The sequence below is a fragment of the Microtus oregoni genome, unplaced genomic scaffold, assembly GCF_018167655.1.
Source record: "Microtus oregoni isolate MIOR12 unplaced genomic scaffold, Mior012 000002F_ref0000024, whole genome shotgun sequence".
Classification (NCBI taxonomy): domain Eukaryota; kingdom Metazoa; phylum Chordata; class Mammalia; order Rodentia; family Cricetidae; genus Microtus; species Microtus oregoni.
In genome coordinates this window covers 41,011,287-41,035,000 of record NW_024543061.1, presented here as the reverse complement: position 1 = coordinate 41,035,000, position 23,714 = coordinate 41,011,287, and positions in this window count along the sequence as shown.

Below are 23,714 nucleotides of genomic sequence, written 5' to 3'. Positions count from 1 at the left end.
ACAAGTCAGAAGAGCTAGCCTTGTGACAGGAACAGATGGCTCACTTAGCCAGGGCCCTGAGTAGACTGTGTAATGAAGAGACCATGTCAAACTGTAGGTCAGACATGGGAAGGCCAATAGGGGATGGGGAAATTCCTGTCAGGCAAAGCCAGACGTAGTAGCTTTTGTAGATTCAAAGGAAAATGTGAGGCAGAGGTTTAACAACTAAGCCGCCTTCCCTGGAGGGACACAGCCATCTTGGTGAGTGCTCGTGACAAAAGCTAAGGGACACAGCGACAGGATACACTCTTACCATTTCCTCTCCTGGTGCCTCCACCACCCAACTCAACCCTAACCCAAAGGTCAATGGAGCCTTGTTCCCAGGTGTGCAGTGCATGGGGACAGCCACCCCGGGCAAAGAGCATGGTCAAATGTGGAGAACAGTTTGGAACAGGAAACAAAAAATAGTTCAGCGCAGCAGGCTAACAAAATGGCGGGGCATGCAATGCTGTCTGAAAACTAACTGGCGTCCTGAGAGCTTGGCTCTTGCGGGAAATGCCTTTTCCATGTTTGTGTTTTGTTAAGTGAGGAGAGACTTGGCCTTCTTGTGCCCCTCGTTTGCTGGGGTAGAGAGAGGAATTTGCTGGAAAGAAAGTTTATGGTGACAGAGCATTGTAGCTCAGCCCCTTCACCAGCAATCGTCCTTGTATTTGCTTTCATGAAGCACAGGTTGAAATCTGCTTATAACACCATGGAGATCCTTATAAGAAATCCTTGCCTGTTAGGAGCGAGACCCATGCTTTTCCAACATTGCCGGTACACATGGCACTTTCAGGGATACAGTATTAGCAAGCCTGTAATTGGACCTAAACATTTCTATTAATCTGGTTTGGTTAGATAAAATTTATAGTTTGATCCCTACCAGTTGTACACCTTTGTTATTGTCCAGTTTCTAGCCTTAAGGAGGAAAGAAAAGGCTGTACATATTTAACCTCAGGCTTTGCCGAGATCGAAATCTAAGGCAAAGAGCTATTGGTCCCAGATAGGCAGAGCTGGCTGTGTAATGCCACCCACAAGATGCCTCCTTCCCACCCACATTAGTTTGTATAGCAGAAGGTGAAGGATGGGACCGCAAAGGTCTCTGGAGTCACCTAGGGACCAGTGTGGTTCCTTCCCCTCTCCCAGGATGGGAGGGGTTGCCTCATCCCACAGCCAAGCAGGGAGAACTTCAAAAAACTCTCTGTGGAACTGCTCAAGAGGAAAAATTCCAAAAGAAAAGATGGTGTTGGCCACCTTCATGTCAATGAGTGTCTCAATTTGGGACACCTTGCCACTGATCACCTATTCCTCAGGGAGAATTCTTGTCTCTGGCTGTATCCTGAGTTTCCCTCCCTGTGAACAGCACCGTAACGCAATGGCCATGTTATTGTATGTCATGATTTCACTGTGAGGCATCAGGCGGGGCTCTGCCGTGACTTTATCATCTCCATGTGGCCCTGGTGGAGGACCTCTGGTGGCATGCAGGTGGGCCTGCTGCCTTGGCAGGAAGGTGCAGGGCAGGCTCAGCTGGTAGTAGTGATTGCAGCCTCTGCATCTGCCTTCCCAGGTTGGCTATCTGAGGAAAGACTCTTTATGTGGCATCTCTGGGACCCTTGGGAGCCCAGTGGCCCTGCAAGGGCTTTCAGGATCTCACCATGGAAGTCCCAGGACGCCCCTTTTGTCCTACATTCTGCGAGCTGAGCTTGAATGAGAAGGGAAGGTACTCTCTCCCCATCCAGGGAAAGTGCAGCAGACGCCTCGTCCATCTTTATGCATCCCGGAGGCACTGGGTGGATATTTCGGCAGAATGTTTGTTTGTGGTCAAGGAGGCCCTCTCTCAGGAACTCTGGAGTAACTTAGTTATCCGTCCAGGAGAGGGAAGGCAGGTTGGCTGGCAGCCCAGCTGAAGGCATTGCCAGAAAAGCCAGGAGGACCTCAGAAACAGCATCACCAACTGAGATGCCCTCACCTCTTCTTTCCCAGGCTGCCTCTCAACCCCAAAGTGCTAAGGATGATGACCAGGAGATGGAGAAAAGCAGGCTGGAGAACAGACCACAGCCCTTCCTAGGTGTGGTCCCAGGGCTAGCAGATGAACATTAAATTGGGGTGTTGGATGAAGTTTAAACTTGCCTCGATTGGGCTTTTAAAACTAGGAAGTGATGGGGTTTCCTGGAGTCTCGTTATGGGGGATTGGACAAGTCTAGGGAGATGGCTCAGCAGGTCAGTACTTTCTGTGGAAGTATAAGAACCCAAGTTCAGTCCCCAGGAGGTATAGGCATACATGTAACCCTAGCACTGGGAAAGCAGAGACAGGAGGATCCCAGCTGGAATAGAAAGATCTAGGTTTAGTGAGAGTCCCTGTCTCAAAATATATGACAGAGAAGCAGTTAAGAAACAATACTGAACATCCACCTCCAACCCCCACACACATATGTACAGACAGCTAACACACAAGTGTATTCCTCCCAACACACCATGCACACATACATATAATCCCCCCCCCACACACACACACACCACACACAGTGGAATTGGACACTGAGCAGCTGAGTTAGAGCAAGTACACTAGCTTGTGTCTTTGTTGACTTCAGAGTGTTTGACACACAGGTAACAGTTGCATAACACACGTATTGATAGAGTGTGCCAGGAGACAGTCTTGCCATATTTGAAGGCTGAAGATGCTAATGTCTGAAATGTACGACTTACACTCTCCTGAATGTTCCACCATGTCCCTTCTCCCCCGTCCCCTGAACCTTTCACTCTGCAGTGCGGGCAGGGGCACAGGCACTGGGGAAGGGCAGCTTTTCCTCTTAAGTTCACCTGCTGGAAGCCTAAGAATTCAGCTAACCAAAAGCAGGCTGACAGGTGTACGGGCACACGATTTTATTATTTACGTGCATGAGCATGCATAGAAAAGCAGCGAAAGTCTGGGGGGCATTGAGGGTTGGGGGCCTTTTATTCCCTTTTAACAGGGAGGGAATGTTTGGAGCTGAGGGATAAGAAACAGAGGAGTAAGTCTCTAGAGAGGGTGAGATGGGGAGTGCGTTAGGTCTGCTGTGGGGCTCATTTGGCTTGAACCCCCTCATCCCTTCACTCTTCAGGATGTGTGTGCTTGCCATCTGTCACAGAGAGGAATGTGGCCTTCGGCCTGCACTCTGGTGTAGCCTCCCCCTGCTTCAGGCATCGCTGAGGGGTCATGTCGGAGTCGCTGACCCTGTGTGAGGTTCCCGAGGCTTGTCCCTTCCTTAAGGACAGATGCCGCCCAGAGGACTGGATGTTAGAAATGTCAGTCAAGGATCAGCTGGGGTCCTGGGGTGGAAAACTGTACTCTCAGTGTGGGTAGATACCTGGAGGCCATGCGCAGGGAGAGAAATACAGTGGTGGGCAGACAGAAGCCCAGAGCCATGTTTGCACCCCATGCTTGAAGGAACCCTTAGAGACAGGGTCACTTATGGGGACTTGCGGGCGACTGTGACCTTGAAGGTGTACGGCCAGTTTGGGATCACCCTAGAACAGGAGGAAGATGCGTTGACAGACCCCAAGTAAGGATGAAGCCTCCTGAGCGCTGAGCAGGGAGGATGGGGGACAGGAAGGCGAGGTCTGAGGAAATGGGGGCAGCTCCAGCGATACGGAGACAGCCATGGTACAGAGTATCAGTTGCTACCAGATAAGCACGTGCTGAGCTTGGATGTTGGGCTGAGTATCCCCAGATGCCTGTGCACCTCATCCTCAGGGTGTGTCTGTGATCTCTGATAATTTTACCTCCCTACTCACAGAGGATAGCATTACCCAGGAACACCTGCAGCCGTGACCTGTCCAGGACATGTAGTTAGGAAGAGGCACGGCTACATTGAGACAGGTGTGTAGGCTCCGATGCTGGCCCTTGACCCTGGGAGACAGAGCTCCAGGACCCAGAGAAACAGAGTCCTAGGCCTTGGGCTTAGCACAGGCTCAGCACCCCTGGACCTCCCACATCAGTTCTGAAGAGGGGAGATGCAATTGCTTCCCGTTTACTCCCAGGGGTGAGGGATGAGTGAACAGATGGACCACGTGGAGGAAAATAAGTTTGAAAATGTCAAATAGCTAAACAAACAAACAAACAAAAAAAACCAAATTAATGTGTTTCTCACTGAGAGAGGCTCCAGAGGCAGCCATCGGCCGACATGCTCACTGGTCCTTAAATCTTACACATACATGTGCCGATGCAGGTTTGAGTGTGCAGGTGCAGCTGTACGTGTGTGCCCTTGCATGTGGAGGTCAGAAGAGAACTTCTACCAACCGTTCTGCATGGGTTCGGAGACTCGAACTCGGGTCCTCAGACTTTCAGAAGAAGCACTTCACCAACCGAGCACTCTCCCTAGTCCTCCTTTGTTAATCTTATTAGAAACCTCTGTCCCCTGGAGACTCAGGGTCCTTTGTCCCTGTCATATCACTCTCTAAAACTTTCCAGGCCATTGGTGGGGGTGCCCTGTAATGCCTGGGATCTCCTCATTTCCCTGGCTGCCTCTCCAGGTTCACAAGGGCCAAGGCAGGCAAAGCTGCTGTTGGTAAAGCTTCTGCAGGTTTCTGTCCTTGGCCACAAGTATCTGGGTCAATAAGAACTTGGACAAGGTAGTGAGAAAACTTTTCTTCCTCTACAGAGGCAACACCACCCTCTTGAACAGGCGCCCTCCCTGGACACAACACATTTGTGGTGTTTCACTGCCCCTCGACACAGTTCTGAGATAGTTCATAGAACAGTGGAAAGGACAGCCCTCCGTGGACCAGAGACCATCCCCTGATAGGGTGTCTGGCGTTCCACTGAAGGACATCCCCCTGTATCAAAGACATCCCATCATTCTCAGCAGTTATGGTGACAGTCATCTAGGGGCTTGCCACCCTTCAACAATGGGCAGTTGGTGGCACCTGGTAGCTGAAGGAAAGAACCAGAAGTAGAAGCCACTCTCTGTGGGTGCAGCCCACCCTTACCTTTGCCTCTCCAACCTTTCACTTCTGTAGGGAGAAGACAGTACCCCCCACGCATGTACACAGACGCACACACACAGACAGAGACACACGTATAGACACACACACATGCACACAGACACACACACAGACATACACACACATGTACACACACAGACACACATAGTCGGACACACACACATACACACAAAGACACAGACACACACAGACCTCTTTCCCTCTGAGGTGGCCCTTGATAAACCTTGATAACTAATCCATTGCCAAAGAAAATGACCCTCACTTCCTCTTCTCCTCCTGGACTGCATGAGAAAAAAACATGTACAAGAGGCAGGGAGGAAAGTTCATTTTATTCTATTTTTTAAGGCGGCAGAGAAAATGAAAAGACACAAAAAAATCGAATTTGTCCATTAAGTTAAATCTTATGTCCAATTAATTGAGTAAAATTAAAATTCCATACCCAAACTCCGACTCTATTCAAGTCTGGGCTCAATGTCACCTTCTCGACAAGTCCTGCCCTGCCTGCCTTGTTTCTGAGTCCTCCCCACCATCCCTCACAAGCTTCTCGCTCTCTCTTCCAGCACACAGATGTCTTGATGGTGGTCTCTTAACCATTTGTAGCCTGTTAACTCTCTGGAGATGGAGACTTTAGTCTCTCTTGTTCAACATCTTATCCTCAGCACCTACGATGCCTGTCACATAATCGGCACTCAGTAAAGAGCTGCAGGGTGGATGGATGGATGAAAACCCCCTGGATCATTGATAGACTTCCCTGCTTGATTGTCCGGCAAGACGTCAGGGTGTCCCACTTACATTAGCTAACCTCGGAGAGGACCTTCTATTTTTTCCCTTCCTTTAATACCCCCTTTAGCCTCTCACTTTGAAGATTGCTAAAGTCAGAGTGCAGGAGATGGGCATGGAAAGTTCCAGAGCTCTGACAAATGAATCAAAATGCTGGTGTCCCTTACTCTGAGAGATAAATGGATTGGTGCTCAAACGTTCCCAGATGATAAGTTCAGGTTTCATGAGACCCGAGGCCTATACATTGTTAGGGAGAGAAACAGCCTTTATGGGGGAAACATCCCCAGAAAAGTAGGTATGAATGTTTTACCCAGAATGAGGTATTACATCAAGTCTCTCACTGAGCCTGGTGACTCTGGATCCCTTTCCTTCAGCATCTCTCTAGGCAGTTAGCCAGAGGGCTTGCACAGATGTGATTATGGTTTACAACCAGGTCCTGAGGACCACAGCTCTGTACTACCTAGGAGCTAGTTACAAATGCAGAATCCCAGGCCCCGCACTAGACCCACGAAGCCAAAGTCTGTCTTTGCAGTAAGGTCCTAGGGCCCGACTCCCACCATAGAACGACCAAGACCCAGAACCTCATGGAGCCTCAAGAACACCTAGCAAGTGACCTTAAACCCTCAAAGTCCAGAGCATTGAAGCTCTCTTGCTTCCCCTTGTGGGTGAATCTGCCTCTATCTTCCTAGCTGCTATAGTCCTGCCTGCATGCCTCTAGTGCTACAGGCTGTTAGTTTGAAAGGCCCAGACTAGGGCAGTCTTGAGAACAAGTCAGGGCCAGTAAATAGAAGGGAGCAGTCTGCGTAGGGTCCCTGAAGCAATCAGGAAGGCGGGAGGTGGACAGAAGCCACCTGTGCCCTCCCACATCCCCTCTGACTCGTGATTTTGGCATGCTTGCCTGAGGACTTTGTACAACGGCTGGACCCTCTCTCCAGCAAGAAGTGCTGCCAGCAATGCTCCCCTTGAATCTCTCAACTGAAAACAAAGGACATCTGTAGGAGTGGCTCGTGGTTTGCGTGGCTCAGGAGCTTCCCAGCAGATCAAGCTCCTAGGGTGGTGACTTTCATGAGAACATCTTGTCTCTTATCCTTCAATCCCCACTGTAAGTAGTTCCTGGAGTCCTTTCCAAACAGCATTTGTGCACACTCTCTAACCAAGGCTACACCACTGGGGAATAACGCCTTGGTCTAGATGGAGAAAGGGTGGCAGCAGCTGGTATCCCAAGCTGCCTTTCCTACTAGGAACCACAGTAACATCTTCCAAATCAGGCCAGTTTGGACCAATTTGCCTCAGCATGGACCAGAAGCTGAGGATGGTTCTGGAACCTGGGCCACCAGCTCTCAGAGCCCTGGCTTAGCAATGCCAGGGCTGACCAGGGGTTTCGTAGCCCAGTGTTAGGAGCTAAGTGCTTTGCTAGAGCTGTATGGTGGGGAGGTGGCTGTATAACATTTGGTAGCCTCTCCAGCTTCTATTCAATGTCAACTCAATGTTTGCAGGTGTTGCCCCTTGCCCTCGGGGTAGAAGACACACAAATGACCCCCAGTTGAGAACCCATGGGCCAGAACTTGCTACCTCCTGAGTAATAACAAACAAAATTCAGGCTCCCCATGATCCAGCTGCAGGAAAGAATGAAGCTCCTGGTTCAGCTCCACCACTCTTGCCAGCTGCCCTGCCTGGCTTCCCAACCTCATCTTAAAACTCACTTGTCTGCGCTCTCTCCGCAAGACAGGCGTCCAGATTGTTTGCTAATGACTAGCTGGGGATCACATGAGCTTTTTGGTAACTTTAAGAGAAAGAAAAAGGAAACAAGGAAGGGAGAGAGGGAAGGAGGGAAGGAGAGAGAGAGAGAGAGAGAGAGAGAGAGAGAGAGAGAGAGAAAGAGAGGAGAGTCAGAGTCACAAATATTCTGCTGCTTCTCGGGATTGCAGGGTGCCCTCTTGTGGCCAGAGATGTGTCCTCTCTGGCTCACTTCCAAATTCCAGGCTTATCTGGAAAGGTCTGGAGGGGCGTGGGGAAGAAGGTATACACGTGCCTTCTAGAAAACCTGTCCTCTTTCGTTTTTTTGTTTTGTTTTGTTTTGTTTTTTCCCCAAAGTGAGAAAAACTCAGCGGGCTCTTCCAAGGCTGCTTCTCAAAGAAGCACATTTGTGAGAGCATCCGAGAAAGGTTTCTCCTGCATGTTGTGTGTACATGTCTATGTTTGTGTGTAAACGTATGTTTCTTTATGCGAATCTGTGTGTACATGTTTGTGTCTTTCAAAGTCAGACCAGCAAGGAGAATGTCGATGCAGCAGCCTCTGGGAAGGGGTTGCCTGCTATACCGGTCCTCAGGAAGAAGCCATAGGGCAGGCAAGGGCCAGGGACCTGTCCAGACACAGTGGGTTATCCTCAGGACTGGGAAAGAGGCAGTGGCTATTTTTGATGGTCTTGGTCCTTCCTCAAGTGTCCCTGATCATCTGGATTTCATCTTCTTTTGATTCAGCCATTTTGTTGCTGGGTGGTCTCTAGAGAGAAGCAACCTTAGGGTCTAAATTTTCCAGGCTTCCTATACTTCCCCAGGGAAGGGAAATGGAGACTCGCACCAATCCTTCTCCTGTAGGCAGTGGAAGGGGGAAGCCCGCAGGTGTGTGCACACAGCAGGTTTGTGCACACAGGAGAGAATGGAAAGCTCAGGAGCTGTTCAGGCTGGAAGGAGGAATGACTGGCTGCAAACCTTCCGGCTATGCAGGAACCGGTAAGATTGCTAGCGTGGATAATAAGAGAAATAGGGAATGCTGGCAGAGAGCAACCCAGGAGATGGTGCTAGTGGAAGTTCTCTGCATGTATTAGTTTAAAATATGTCTTCAGTCAGAGTGGCCTCTCCTAAGTCCTGGAGAGGGTGACAGCAACTGGCTCCGGTCTCTGTGCTGGAGCTTTGTGTGCAGCACAGGGGCCAGAGAATAGACATGCATGCTCTCTGTTGAATGACTGCATTTGGCTGGGATGAAAGAGATTCCAGATGACAAGGGGAAAGAGAGAGGTAAGGGTAAGGAAGCAGTATAGGGGAAGAGAGAACGTGTAGAATGTTGGAAGACAACGGAAGGCTCCTGGAACTCAAGAAGAAAGTTCTTCAAGACAGACAGCGGGGCATAGATAATACTGGAGGTTGCCAAGGGTTTCTAGAAGCTGAAGAGCAAGTGATCTGAACTTCTCCAGTGAGTGCAATGTTCTTTAGGACTTCCTAGGGTCCCTAGAGCCCCTCCTTTTTCTTGACTGATGTTTTATAATGTCCTGAAATGAAATGTACTTTAAAAACACAAACTGCCTACTCATGATTTACAAAAATAGATATAACGATCCAATTCCAAGGTAAAGGAGAAATTAAGACATGCTGTTTATGTCACAGTGTGGCTTGGAATTGGGGGTGGATGTGGGGGACATGAGGAAAGGGTCAGGTCCTTAGTAGAAAACACCCAGATATGAGACACACACAGCACAATTCCACTGCATTTTTACCTGCAAAGGTGTAACTGAGACATAGTGGCTTTATGTGTGACAGGTGTCATGCTTGACTTATTTTGATATTTTATTAATCACCTTTCAAAAAGACAACAGCTTTTAATAAAACCTCCATCAGAACGGGGCATGGCAGCCCATACCTCTAATCCCAGTATTTAATAGAAGCAGGGGGCTTGCGAGTTCAAGGCCAGCCTGGGCTATGTATAAACTTTCAGAACAACCGAGGCCTCACAGGAGGACCTTGTCTCACATACACAGAAACATTCGAACACAACAAAATAGAGCTGTCCCCTTGACTTCCACAGTGGGAGCGCTTCTAGAAGCTTGCATACATACCAAAACTATGGAGGAGACATTTGTGTGCCTGTGTGTAGGAGAGGGATAGAGATGGGGCACTTGGGACAGTTGGCCTCTGATCCCTGGGCCTCGTGCTGGAATTCCCCACAGGCTGAGGTCCCAGTCATATGGAGGTGTGCCTGAGCTGGTTTCACAGTCTGCATCCTTCCTAGGTGGCTCACACAACTGCATAGGAGCTGTGCCGCTATCACAGAGTACTTGACAGAAATCAGCTTCAAGGGAGGGATGACTTATTTTGGTGCCCAGTGTCAGAAGCTCCATTCCTGGTCAGCTGGCCCAGTATTCTGGAGGACGTGGTGAGACAGCATATCGTGGCAGGGAGGATGTGGTAGAGCAAGCTTCTCCTCTTTGGGGGGGGGGGAGGGGGGGCAGGAAACAAAGGTGTCACCGGAATAGGCCAAGGCTCCACCATCCCCTTCCAGAACGTGGCCCCACCCCTGCGAGCTAACTTCTTCCCACCAGGCTCAACCTCTTCTCGGGTCTTCTGTGCATGGACCTTGAGGTCCAAACTGTAACAGTCCCACAACTGGGAGGTCCATGTGAGCTGCGGTGGGAGGCTTCAGTTTTTGCCTGTGTAGACTTCCTGCAATGCTGCTAGAGTGTCCCCACAGCAAGGCCACTGGCTTCCCCAGAGGGAAATGAGAGGCAGAGAGAACTGTTCCCTTCCTAAAGACTTAGTTACGCGTGTATTTACTGTGGGTGTGGGTGAGGATGTGCAGCTGTATGCACCTGTCTGTGCCCACACAGGCCAGTTTCTCTCCTAGTCTCTCTGCCTACTCTTAAGACAGGGTCTCTAGACAGGAAGTCGCCAACCCCAGAAATCTATCTCCCCCACCTTCCTTGGAGCTGGGGTTATGGGCGTGAGGGGGATACCCGGCTCTGAACTCTGGTCCTCATGTTTGTTCAGGAAGTGCTTCTAACCACTGAGTCATCTCAGCGTCATTCTTTAAGGTGTACAGTCACCCTCCACTCAGGCCTCGAGCCCTGGGCACATCCGCTCATCACACTTGCCAGGCTCCCTGTAGCGCAGCACCTTTGCGTCAGCTGTGGGCATCCAGTGCAATCTTTCTTCTCGTATCCCCGCTTCTCCATTTGCACCATTGCCTCCTTTCTCCTTCCAGAGGCGTCAGATTCCCTCGGAGAGCGGCTTAATTAATTGGAGCATTTGTTGCAGTTTACTTTCAGGTTGGTGCGATCATTTGTTTGATTTCCGCTTCCTCGGCACAAACACGAGCTTAGCGCCGGCGGAGAAAAGAAGGAAGGGAGGAAGAGATAGAGGGAGACAGAAGGGAAAAAAATTTTTGCATCAGCCACACAGCTGGGCAGCCTTGGGTCCCACAGCCAAGTTCAGTCATCCCAGAGTGAGCGGCCCCATGTCTCATGTGAAAGAAGGAAGGAGTGGGAAGGGCCCGGTCCCTGTTGAAATATCGGGGAAGATATACATCTGGCGGTGCCCACGCATACATAAAGAGGCGTATTAGCTCCCTGGTTCTCAGCGAAGAGCCCCAGTTGCTAATGGTGGTGTTGCTAGGCTGTTCTGTCGGGCATGATTTTCTGTTTCAATTATGGTAGTGTCGGTGATTTAGCAGCCAGGCTGGCGCAGAGTCGCTCCTGAGAGGTTGGTTCTAACTGCCAATAGGAAAAAGACTGCCTGGGTTTCCTACCTCAATCTCCTGCTCTCCCTCCCTCTCTCCTCCTCATTACTTCTCTATCTTCCGGCTCACTTTCTCTTCCCACTCCTGACTCCCACTCCGACTCCAGGTCTCTGCACACCAGTCAGCTTTTCTTGTCTATTCAGACGCCCTGGTTTATCTTCTGACCCAAGCCTCACTGTGGGTGGACTGGGTTTTGGGGGTTGTGATGGCTATCCTTGATTGTCAACTTGACTACATCTGGAATTAACTAAAAATCCAAGTTTTGGGGCACACCTGGGAGGATTTTTTTTTTTTTTTCTAATTGGATCGTTTGAGGTAGGAAGACACACCTTAAATCCACATCATTTGATGTCATTTGACCCATCCTAAATCTAGGCCACACCTGCCTGGGGCAGGCTGTATAAGGGACAGGGAGGAAAAGCTCTTTAGCTTTTGTCTGCTTGTCCTTGCTCTAGCTTCACTGGTATCAGAGGCAACTTCTTCAGGTGTCATCCCATGTACAGAACTTTCCATTTGGAGACAGACATTGTTGGGCTAGCTGGACCACAACCCTGTAAGCCGCTGTAATAAATCCCCTTAGTATAAATATAGATATAGATTCATTCTACCAGTTCTGTTCCTCTAGAGAACCCCAATACAGGGGTTTGTGGAAGAATCTGGTAAGCACTGGAGATTCACTGTTGGTCTAGAGCAGGACTTTTTATTCATATTTTATCTCTGCAAATAAGTGCCTAAGGAAAATCAACTTAAAGGGATAAAGGCTTGTGGGGTTCTGACCTTACTGGCTTTGATTTGTGGTCTCTTGACTCTGTTGCTTCTGCTCAGCATGGTGAGACAGGACATCACAGGGTGCATGTGGTGGGACCAGGTGGCCCACTTCATGGTTTGCAGAAGGCAGAGAGAAAGACAGAGAGAGGGAGACAGAAAGGGTGCAGGATCAGACAGAGGTTTCAGACATGCCCCATGACCTGCTTCCTCCAGGGAGGAATCCCCTCTGCAAGCTGAGGCTATCAATGGGCCCATCAATGGATGGGGTTAATGTCCTCATGGTCCAATCAACATTGCCACCATTTGAGATCAAACGCTTTCAACCATGATCCTCTGTAGAGACAGTTGATAGCCAGGCCACACCATGAGCTGGACTAGCCTACAGAACGTGTTATCATCGACATTACCCTGTAGAGAGCAACCATCACATCAGGCAGTACTTAGGCTTCCTGCCAGATGGTCCCAGGGCAGTTTCATTGCAGCCTCGCAGAGCCCTGGTGCCTGCTAGTCTTACAATCACTCCCCTTTTACAGCTGAGAGCAGAGGAGTCGCAGAGGTGCCTTTAGATCAGCTGTCTAACTAAAGTGAGAGAGTTGGCCCCAGGGAAGCACCGGCTTGGCCCAGATCCACCTGATGACCCAGTCTCTGCTCTGCGTGGCCTCCACGTCTGAATCATCATTCCCTCTGTCCTTATCAGCACTCAATGGCTCTGCCTATAGTATACCTGTAAGCTTTGGGGTGAATGACAAGATGTCTGGATAATAAAGGGGCATGGTGATGTTCTTCCGCCACCTGGAGAAACCTTCAGGCAAGCGGGAAGAGGCTGTTTCCACTTGACCTCACCTTGCATCTCTCTCACAGAGGCTATCTCTGGCATCTCCTACTTGGTGGCCTAGAAAAGTCCTTGTGACTGTTCTGGCATCAAACTTTTGCATGGACTTTTACACGAAAGGAGACTTAGTGATACCAAGCCCTTTCTTTGGAGGCCTCCAGACTCAGTTTTCATTCTTTACTCCTGTGCTGGGCATTCTGAGTCCAGTAGCTTCATGGACATGAGTGGCAGTCATGATGACAGCAATGGCAGGTCCTTAAGTCCTCTGCCCTCTGAACCCCATATTGGTAATGCCCTCCAATCGCAGGGTCAGCTATGTCCCCTAAGTACTTGTTCAGCCCTTGTTCCGCTCGTGGCATACATTTCTAGTTCCTGTGTTCAGTTCTTTCCTGATTGAGATGCCCAGGGTGGTTTTGTTTCTAGAACCCCTCAGTAGCACTCCCATCTTCCAGTCCTTTACTCTGTGTTTTTCTTTCTAAAGTTTCACTTGTTCCGTTCCCAGCAGCATATACAGAAGTCCTCCATTCTCTTTCTCTCTGTCCCTTTTCCCCCTTTGAGTTGGTGGCTTAAGTAGGATTTCTTTCTCTTGCAACTGAAGGTGCATGACCCATGTGTTAGTTTGACCCCAAATACCTTAGAGAGTGGCTATTGTTCACCCCATTTATAGATAAAGAAACTGAGGCTCTAGGCAGTGAAGGGGTGCTGTTAACTCTCAGGTTGTCTGGTGAACCAGATAGGGGCACCTGATCTGCAGAATGTGTCTCCAAATGTCTCCCACAGTGAGCGGATGAGTTCCTGAAAGCAGAAGGATACATTCCTCTTGGATCTGGGAAAGAAGTCCCAGAGGACAGAGCATGGATGGTTTCAGCCTCTGTGCCTTCTAAGCCAGGTACCGAAGAGAAGAGGGAGAAAGAGCCTACCCAAGTCTACACAGTCTCAGTTCTGCTCCCTCCTTAGATCATAAAATTCCAGGTAGCCATAGGGATAGGATCTGGACCCAGCCCTTTGCCTTCCCTTCCCTCCCTCTTCCTTCCCCTTCCACTTCCTTTTCCCCTTCTCTCTCCTTCCTCTTCCATTCCCTTTCCCCTTCTTCAACACTGTACCATGTTACTAGGCAATGAACATGCCTGCGCCATTGCTTATTCAAGTGTCTATGTATGGATGTTGATGAATGTGTGCTCTTAGGACATTGTGCTGTGCCTGTGCTTTCAGTAACGGTGGATGGGACAAATGGATGAGCCAGTGAGTGAAAGAACTGTTTCCTCAAATAGATTATTATAATCACGTGACACATAGGGGCTGTGGTTGACACTACTAAAACCCCTCTGTGTTCCTATTTATTTCAGTCACTCAGCAAAGATTCCTTGTCAATGGTGAGGGTGATTTTTGTGCTCTAATTGCTGTCAGAGTTTGCCGTGCGTCATGGGGTTGTGTCGCAAAATTTCCATGGATGATGCAGAGCCTGGCTGAGCCTTGAAGAGTAACTGAAGGAAGGGCATCTATCCTTAACTGAGGAATCTCTAGGTGAAAGGGGCATGGTGGGGTTTAAGACAGTCTGCAAATCAACCCTGACAGGGGAGTGGGTTCTAATGAGATTGGCAGGAAGTCATCCCTGCCCCGTGTCCAGCTCCATCAGAGGCAATGAACCCAGACCTCTGTTTACAGAGAGGAAGTGGAAGCCAATGACACAAAACCAACTCAGCACAACTCCCTGGGAATACAACAGAATAAGCGACCGTCAGTGTACTTCCAGGCTAGGAACTGGCAGACCTGTCGGAGGCATCCTATCATTAAAACTGCCCCAGGGTGCAGCTCGTGTTCTAGGCTCAGTGAAAGCGTGGGGATGGAAGGGGTGGAAACAGAGCACGGGGAGCCTCGGTTCACAGACCAGCCTACCTCTAGCCTCTCCACTGCTATCTAGAACTGGGACAGGAGGGGGGCAGGCCGGCCACTGCTGTGAGCAGTGGCCTTTTGGCCTTTTCACCTCCCAAGACAATTTTACAACACTGTAATCCTAGTGTATTTACAAAGAAGCCTGAGCTTCCCTGGGCAATTGCAGATCAAACTCAAGCCAAAATGAAGTCGTGTACCCACATGCTCTGAATCGGGGAAGTGAAAAAAGTGCCTTCAGAAAGGGCTTCTTCTCCTGGCTGGCTCTATGGAGTAAGACCTGCTGGTTCCAGGCACCAGTCACACTAGCTCCCACTACGGGGAGGAGAAAGGATGAGGCTTCCTCCCCTCCCCCTTCCCCCACTGTGCCTGCCTGTTGATTTTATTATCCTAGTTGCTTTCTTTTTAACAAGGCATCCTAAACTCTCAACATGATTAGAAGATTAGCCTGTTGTTAAAGTAAAAGCAAATCCGATCCAGTCTATACTAGTTTAAGCAGGACAAGGGATTGTACTAGGACAAAAAATGCCTGTGAGAATTCAGTGGGAAGTATATGTGTGGTCCTCTGAGGGGACCGGAAGTGGCGGGAAGAATGTCTAGGTTAGTTTTTATCTCTGCTCCACACTCCTCCAGTGCTGTTTGTGCGCTCTCTCTTTCTCTCTCTCTCTCTCTCTCTCTCTCTCTCTCTCTCTGTCTCTCTCTCTGTCTCTCTCTCTCTCTCTCTCTCTCTGTATGTGTGTGTGTTTCCCTCCCTACCCTCCTATCCTTTTTCTCCTTTACCCTTTCTTATTTCTCTCTTTCCCTCTCTCCTCTGCCTTACCCTTCATGAAAAACCTCCCATCTACCAAGAGCAAAGACTAAAGATCTAGACATCCTAAGAGAATAACTCCCCCTTAGTACCAGTTCATGGTTCCTGGGAAGGACCTTTACCTTACACCACTTTTTCTTGCATGACTGTTTTATTCAGAAGCCCGAGAAAGGTACTTGCCTGTAGTGATGGGAGGGACCATATGTTATCCTGTTGCTGGATTAAGGGGTGCCACCATCAGAATTTGAACTGTGCCCTCACAGGCTCATATTTTAAAAGCTGTGGAACCTTCACGTCATGGGTCCCTGCTGGTAGAGGCAGGTCAGTGGGAACGGGCCTTGGATGGTTCTGGCCTAGTCCTTAGTGCTTGCTACTCTTCCACTACATGAACAAGCCTCCACCGCCGTGAGCCCTGCCTGCCCCAGCAGTGTGATGGACTGAGGCTCTCTGAAACCATGGGCTAAAATAAATCTTTCCTCCCAGCAGCCGTTTCTGTTAGGTCTTGTGGTCATAAGGACTTGAAAAGAGCTACCATGGGCGAGTGGTTGTGCAAGGAAGATGACCGTAAATGAACACGTTCTCTCGAAGTGTCCAGGATGGGCAACACCGGAGCAAGAAAAGAAGCTGCCGCTGTACCCTCTATCCAAGCCAGCCCTTTCCCAGCACACGGCCCGAGGGTTTTCTTAGAAGCTGGCATAGGGAATGGCACCAGGAGCAGGCCATGAAAAATTCATTAAATGCCCGCCTCTCTGCGCGGAAGCCGTGCCAAGCTTCATCCGTGCGCATCATTAATTCAGTCCCCGGCTGGACTCTTTGGCTCAGTGCTCGCAGTCTTCGAGTTCCGATGAGCAGTCAGCCCAGGGTCCTCTGCAGGTGATCTATGCCCACGCTGCCTTGGCTCTGGCAAAGCCTCCTCCCAAAGTTATTGCTAGTTAACAGCTTCGCCATAGCCCTAACTACCCCTCAGAGGACATTTGGGGCTCCAGATTCATAGTTAGCACCTTTCTCTGCTTAATTACCGCAGATTGGGAGAGCTGCACGCCCTCTGGTTGCTTTGCCTGTTGAGAGAGTTGCTCAAGGCCAAATGCTACCTGCCTGATTCTAGGGAAGGCTGAAGAGGCACACCGTTCATCCCACAGAGCAGAAGCTGCCCGCCTCAGGGAGAGATGCCTGGGAGGAGTGGGGGGGGGTATGCCAGGTGGAAAGTTCACTCTCAGTGTTCTGAGCCTCCAGAGGCTGTAGATGGGACTCCCTTTTGTTCTCACAGTAAAGTGGTTTCTATCTCTGAGTTATTACTATGTACCTGCCATTCTTTTTATGGTGACCAATATCTTAGAGACCAATCCTCCCATGGCCCCCTTCTTTGTGCGTTTGGATAGACCCTTTCCATAGCTAACCAAAGCCAACCTTAGCTTGTGACTCACAGAACTCTGTAAAGAGGACAGCACATGATCCTGAGGATAGTAGAAGACATTGTGACTTCACCCTTGGCCTCTTGGTTAGCTTGCTCTGGGGGAAGCCAGATGCCACGTTGGAAGGACACTCAAGCAACTTCCTAGAAAAGCCCATGTGGGGGAGAAACTGAGGCTAGCAGCCAGCCCTATCCTGCCAAGCAGGGTTTGCAAGCTGCCTCCGTAGTGGGTGTCCTAGCCCACCCATCCCCCAACAGCTCTAGCTTTTGTCCTTCCAGCTGTAACTTCTGTCACCTAGCAGGGATAAGCAGTCAACACTGTGCTCCGTTGGACTTATCCACACACTGTAGAATGCAGGTCTTAAAAATCTTAAGGTTTCTCTTGCTGTGATAAAACACCATGAGCAAAAAGTTGGTGTGAGAAGGGTTTCTTGGGCTTATCCTTTCCACATTATAGGCCATCACTGAAGGAAGCCAGGGCAGGAACCTGGAGGCAGGAGCTGATGTAGAGGCCTTGGAGGAGGGCTGCTTACTGGCTTGCTTGGCCAACTTTCTTATAGAACCCAGGACCACCAGCCCAGGGATGGAACTCCCCACGGTAGGCTAGGCTCTCTCCCATCAATGGCTAATTAAGAAAACACTCTACACCAGACCTTACGGAGGCATTTTCTCAATTGAGGTCCCTCCTTTTGTACAGCTCTAGTGTGTATGTCAAGTTGACAAGGACTAGCCAGAACATCCATCAAATGAGCATTGATGATTTAAGGCATCTTTGGGTAGATCTGTCATTCAGCAGCGGCTCCTTAGCACCCTCTGCTATACTTATTTCACATAGTGGTCACGCTGACAGCCACCCTCATTTTACAGGTAAGGAAACTGAGGCTCAGATTTTCTCTCACCTCTTCCACATAGCCAAGTTCTAGATCAATCTCATCTTAGTCCTCATCCTTACAATAGCAAGGGCCTATATTCCCACACAAGAGCTTCCTTCTCACTTCTATGCGGTGTGGGTGTCTTAGCTAGGCTTCTATTGCTGTGATAATTACCATAGCAAAAATCAACCTGTGGAGGAAAGGGCTTATTTAATTTTACAGCTAATGACAAGAATGGAAGCAGCCACCATACAGGAGCATTGCTGACCGGCTTGTTGTCCATGACTTGCTTGTTCAACCTGCTTTTGTATCCCACCCAGAACCATCTGCCAAGGGGTAGCACCCCTGGGCCCTCCAAAGGTGATCATTAACCTAGAAAGTGATGGAGGAGGCGTCTCCTCCAATGAGGTTCTCTCTTCCTGAATGACCTTTGTCTGTGCAAGTTGACAACTACTTGGCATAGGGGGCCAGAGCTGCAAAAAACCTACTTCTAAAAGCAGCCTTCAGCAAACACAGGACCTGATGCATTAGGCAGTTAGCATCCCAGACTTTGGGGAAGATAACCTTGAATCATGCTTTCTTCCCTGTTTTCTAGCAAGAGGGCGTCTCAGCTGTCCACATGGAAGCCTACCAATAACATCCTTTACAGCCACTGTCTTTTCTTAGTAGATTCCCCAGCCGTGACTTCCCGGACATGGACACTGTGGCATACCTAAGTGGGTGGTCAGTATGAACCAGCACACCACAATAAATCAATGCTATTTTAAAAATTTAAAAAGAAATGACAGCCCTGGGGTTTGAACCAAGAACTAGTCCAAACGTGAGCTGTTTGAGAGCTTGACATAACCAAGGAGTGTTCCAGGAACAATGATGTTTTGAAAGAAAATGATTTCCAAAAAGAGTGGCACTCTTAGGAGGTGTGGCCTTGTTGGAGGAAGTATGTCACTGTGTGGGCAGGCTTTGAGGTCCCTTTGGTTCAAGCTTCCCTCAGTGTGACCATCAGTTGACTTCCTGCTGCCTTCTGGTCAAGATGTAGCACTCTCCGCTCCAGTACCACATCTGCCTGCATGCCACCATGTTCCCCATCTCGTGATGATAATGATGAGGATGTTCTGTAGCCACACGTACCTAAAGAAATTCTCCACACAGAATGTCTTCATAGACTAACAATACACATTAGCGTATTAAAAGCCCAGCACATCACAGAACCAAGAAACCAATTTTAACATACTATTTTCCAAAAACACTGGCACCTTTTAAAACTACCTATAAACACTCATGTTCTACAAAACAGTTTGCAATTACTGTCCTAAATCTTCAAGTTATTGCCTAATATAGGGTCTTTTTTGGAGACCAATTCATGGTGGAGATCTTGCATTTACGAAATGAGCCAGACGAGGCCACTGTCCTCTGAGTGCCTGCCAACCTCTTCAGAGGGCTGAGTAGCTAAATGAGCGGCTAGGTGGAGCACACAGCAGTACAGATGTTGCCTATTACTGCTTGGAAACTCTCAGTTGTGGTCTTGTTTATAAGCGTTGCTCAGAGGGGAACGTTTAACATCTGTGGCAGGTGGATGCCAGGAAGTCGGCATTAAGATTCAAGACCTGCCAGATGTGTCTGTGGCAACACCTGAGGAAAGGGGGGAGTCCGAAGCAGACTGGGCTGTCGTCATGCGTTCCGGTAATAAGGTCAATCTCAAAAACACTCTGGAGCTGGGCTTTAGAACTGTACATGTGGAAGGCAGAGGAGTGGGCCATTGTGGCTTCTCATCAATGGCTACTACCACCTCAGAAAGGAGAGATAGCCACGAGTTGGGGGTTTGATTCGTCAGAGGTGATTCTACTTGCCTTTAGGCAGCACCGCTGGTAGAGTAGATCATTCGTGAAGGGGGAACTGGGTGGACCTCATAAGTTTCGAGGAGATTGTAGTTTTGAGTCTTGACTTCCTGGGACTACCAATTAACAATAATCACCGAGTCTTTATTGAGTAGAGGAGAAGATTAATGTCTTGCTTCTTGGTATTGTCCTTTAAGTACTAAACAGGCAACATACAGAGAGACCTTACTATGGATTGATGAAGTTTGTCCCCGTGAACTCATGCGTTCATCACGTGGTCCCCAGTATGGTAGTGTGGGGGAATCAAACCTTTAAGAAGTGGGGCGCATTAGACAATCATTAGGTCAAGGGAGCGCCTTGATTATGAGTTAATGGATAGATGTCATGTCGTAGCTGTAGGACAGGTCTGGTAGGATCTAACTTGCGTCTGTGAGAGTAGTTGCTATAAAAGGAGTGAATCTGGCCCCTCCTGCTTATCCCGTGATTCCTCTGGGCACATGCCCATTTCCCTATCTGCTTCTGTGCTGTGTTGTGATGCAGTGGGACATCCTGACCAGGACACAGGCGCCATGCTTTCTGGACCTTCTAGCAACCAGAATTGTGAGCCACACACACGTCTGTGTTTCAAAGTTTCCTGAGTCCCAGCTATTTCTTTACAGACACACAAAAAGGATGAAGACTGACAGAAATGTAATCCTCCCGTTGATGTACGGGGTTTAGGGAAGGTCAAACAGTTCCTACAGACATAGATGCCTGACCCCTTCAACAATCCAAAGGACCTCATGGGCCCTTACTACCCTGTGTGCATAGATCTTTGCTTCTAAAACGAGCGTCTGACTCTTCTTTGTTCTCTGACCTTCCTGCAATTTATCCATGGGCCCCTGTCCTTGTAGCTTCTGGAGTTGTCTTTGGTCATTGGGGTTACCACCAGGACAACAAGAGGAAAGTTGAAGGAGTTTCCCATTTCCAACTATTGCCATCCCTGGCCAAGGAAAGTGGTCAAATTTACTGACTTGACTCCTATCAAGTTCCCAGGAACTGCTCCTTATTGCACCCTGTCACACAGGAATGTGAGAAGAGAGCCCCTTTGCTTTGGTGGGAGGTGGGCCTGACTTCATTGTTCCTTCTGAGTTTCCTTTAAACCTCTGTTTGTAAGATGAACTTTACTGAGGTTCTCAGTAATTTCCAGGTCTCTGGCCCTCTGTGCACCCTCACTGACTTTCCTCAGGCCCTCCCAATGTTCATGAGATGCTGAAAACCACACTTTACAAACTGAATGGTGTGTGTGCTAGACTTGGGAGCTCTGCCTGGAGCAACCTTAAATGTGGCACTTTCCATGGTCTCTGCTTCTCTATTTTACCTTTCTTTTTTTCTTTTAAAGATTCTTCATTTTTATCATGTTTACTTACATGTATGTGTATGTATCCATGTGAATGTTTGCTACATGAGCAGAGGTACTCAGAGAGGCCTGAAGAGGGTACTGGAGGCCCTAGTGTAGCAGTTAGAGGCAGCCCAATGGGAATGTTTGGAATTGAACTCTGGTCCTCTGGTAGAATGGCAAGTACTCTTAACTGCTGAGTTATTTCTCCAGTCCCTTGCCTTTGACCTTCAGCTGTGTTTCCTGGCTGTTATAGAAAGGGTAAAAACCATTAATAATCACTCAAAGACTGTACATAGTTTCTCTACTATGTACTATGTACATAGTTTCTCCTTTCCCATTATAGCGCTCTCTATAAAGAACTGAAGAGTGAATGCATTGCTCTGAGCCTCAGTTTTCCCTTTTGCAAGATGAGAATAACCCCTTAAAAGGCATGTCCCCAGCAAGCCAGTTCCTCCAACCAGGCCCTGCTCCCTAGTTTCGGCCACTCCCACCCCCAGTAGTTCCATCAGAATTACAAATATATCACTATGTTACTCTGAGGACCAAGTCAGCTTTAATGAACTAAGAACTAACAGCACAAGCCTTTTGCATCTCCTGTTTTGAGGGGGGTATGTTTTGTTTGTGCATTTGAGATATGCTCTTGCCTTATAGAGCCAGGAACTCCAAAAGCCCAGGTTGTCCTTGAACTCACTGTGTAGCTGAAGATGACCATGAATTTTTACTCTTCCTGCCTCTACCTCCCTAGTGAGGGGATTACAGGCTTGAGTCACAACATCCAGTTTCTATTGGGCTGAGGATCAAATCCAGGGCTTCATGCAGGCTAGGAAAGCATCCTACCAATGGGGCCCCAGCCCCCGCTCCCTTCATGCTTTTTAGTTGAGTTTGTTTCACACGAGCCCATTGGGAGGGGAGGGGACACATCAGATCTAATGCATAACAGATTTCTCATGATCTAAGAACACACCGGAGAAGTCTCTCCTAAGCTTCCTTTGGGATGTAGGGTGTACACTTCCCCCTTTTCGTTGGGATTATGGTTTCAGCAACCTGTTACTGCACAGACCTTTTCAGGGTCCTCAAAAATCATTCCAAGGTCTTTGCCTGACTTCCATGGGACAGAATCTTATGTGGATCGTAATTGGGATTGTGCCACTTGCAAATGAGCCTATTTCTAAATTTCCAGTTTTGGTTTCTCTCTCTCTCTCTCTCTCTCTCTCTCTCTCTCTCTCTCTCTGTGTGTGTGTGTGTGTGTGTGTGTGTGGGCGCGCGTGCAATTTATCAAGATGACAGTGAGAGGCCTATATTAATAATATTGACAGTGCTTTCTATAGAGACTCTTCTGAGGAAGTCTCACATCATATCCCTCCCTTTCCGGGGTGTCCTACCTACTCCCCAGGAATCAGCTGAGCACCGCTGTCTCCAGGAGAGCACTCCAGGGAAAGGGTGGAATCCTCCCTCGGTCTCCAGCACCACTGTGCCTTTCAAAGGCATGCTGCTTTACACATCAGCCGAGGTGTGGAAGGAAGTTATGTCAGGCCCTGTCAATGTGCTGGGCACCTTCTCTGAGGTCAGGACACTGCGAGCAAAGCCTCAGAAATCCCAGCGTGCGGCTCAGCAGAGCCTTGTCAGAGTTGACAGCCACCATCTGATGTGAATTACCACCGGCTAGGGAGAGCTAAGCCATTCGCAGGAGCTTACTGCCTAAGGAACTCAGAAGCGCAAATGAGGCTGAGGAGGAAAGCCGAGCATTTGGGGGGGATTAAAGTGAGCATTTCCTGGCCCACAGGACCCTGCCAGGCTGCTGGGGCAGAGGTGAAGGGATCTAGAAATGGTTTAGATACAATGATAACCTATTCCTCTCCGCTGCTCGTGTGGAGTCTAAGGAAAGGCTAAACCAGATTATCCTTAAATACAAGCTGGGCACGTTCTGAAGCAAAAGCATAGACTTTCTACAGGTTTCCCACTAAAGCAACTAAACTCCTCTCTCTTCTCTGCTCCCTAATCCAGAGAGAAAGTGAAATAGACAAAGAACAGGAGCTCACGCAGAGTTCATCCCTGGGCTAAACAACCATAGCCAAAGGTGGGAATACAGAGGCCAAAGGCCCAGTGGTGCTCCTCGTTGCTTGAGGATGGAAGCTACACCTCAGAGCTGGAAGCCGATAGGCTAGACTGGTTTGCACCAGCAGGTGAGCTCCCTGTAGCAGGCCCTCGCTGCTTACCGCAGCTTCCCTTTCCAAAGTCCCCAGTGTACCACATCCTTTGCATGGTTTTCCGAAACAGCTTGGAGCTTTCTCGCTGTGCCAAGCTCTGTCCTGACCCAGGGCTTCAGAATGGTCCGTTCCTTCTGCGTGGCTAGCGGCTTCTAGTCTCCGATTCTCGTGGTTCCCCTCCTTTATCTTCTCAGTTCTCCAGTTAGGTACCAAATCGCAGTCCCTGGGCTTGGCTCGCAGTCGTCAGAGTCACACTGTGACGAAAATCTTTCCTTTGCCAGGGAATAGGAAGGCTCATTCATCTGTGTGATGACTTCATGTTTGCGTCTTGGACCTCTTATTTTCCACTCTGTTCCCATGGTCGGCCATATTGTCATGAGCAGGCAGGTGTTTTCTGCTGTTCTGTGGCGTCTATCACTGT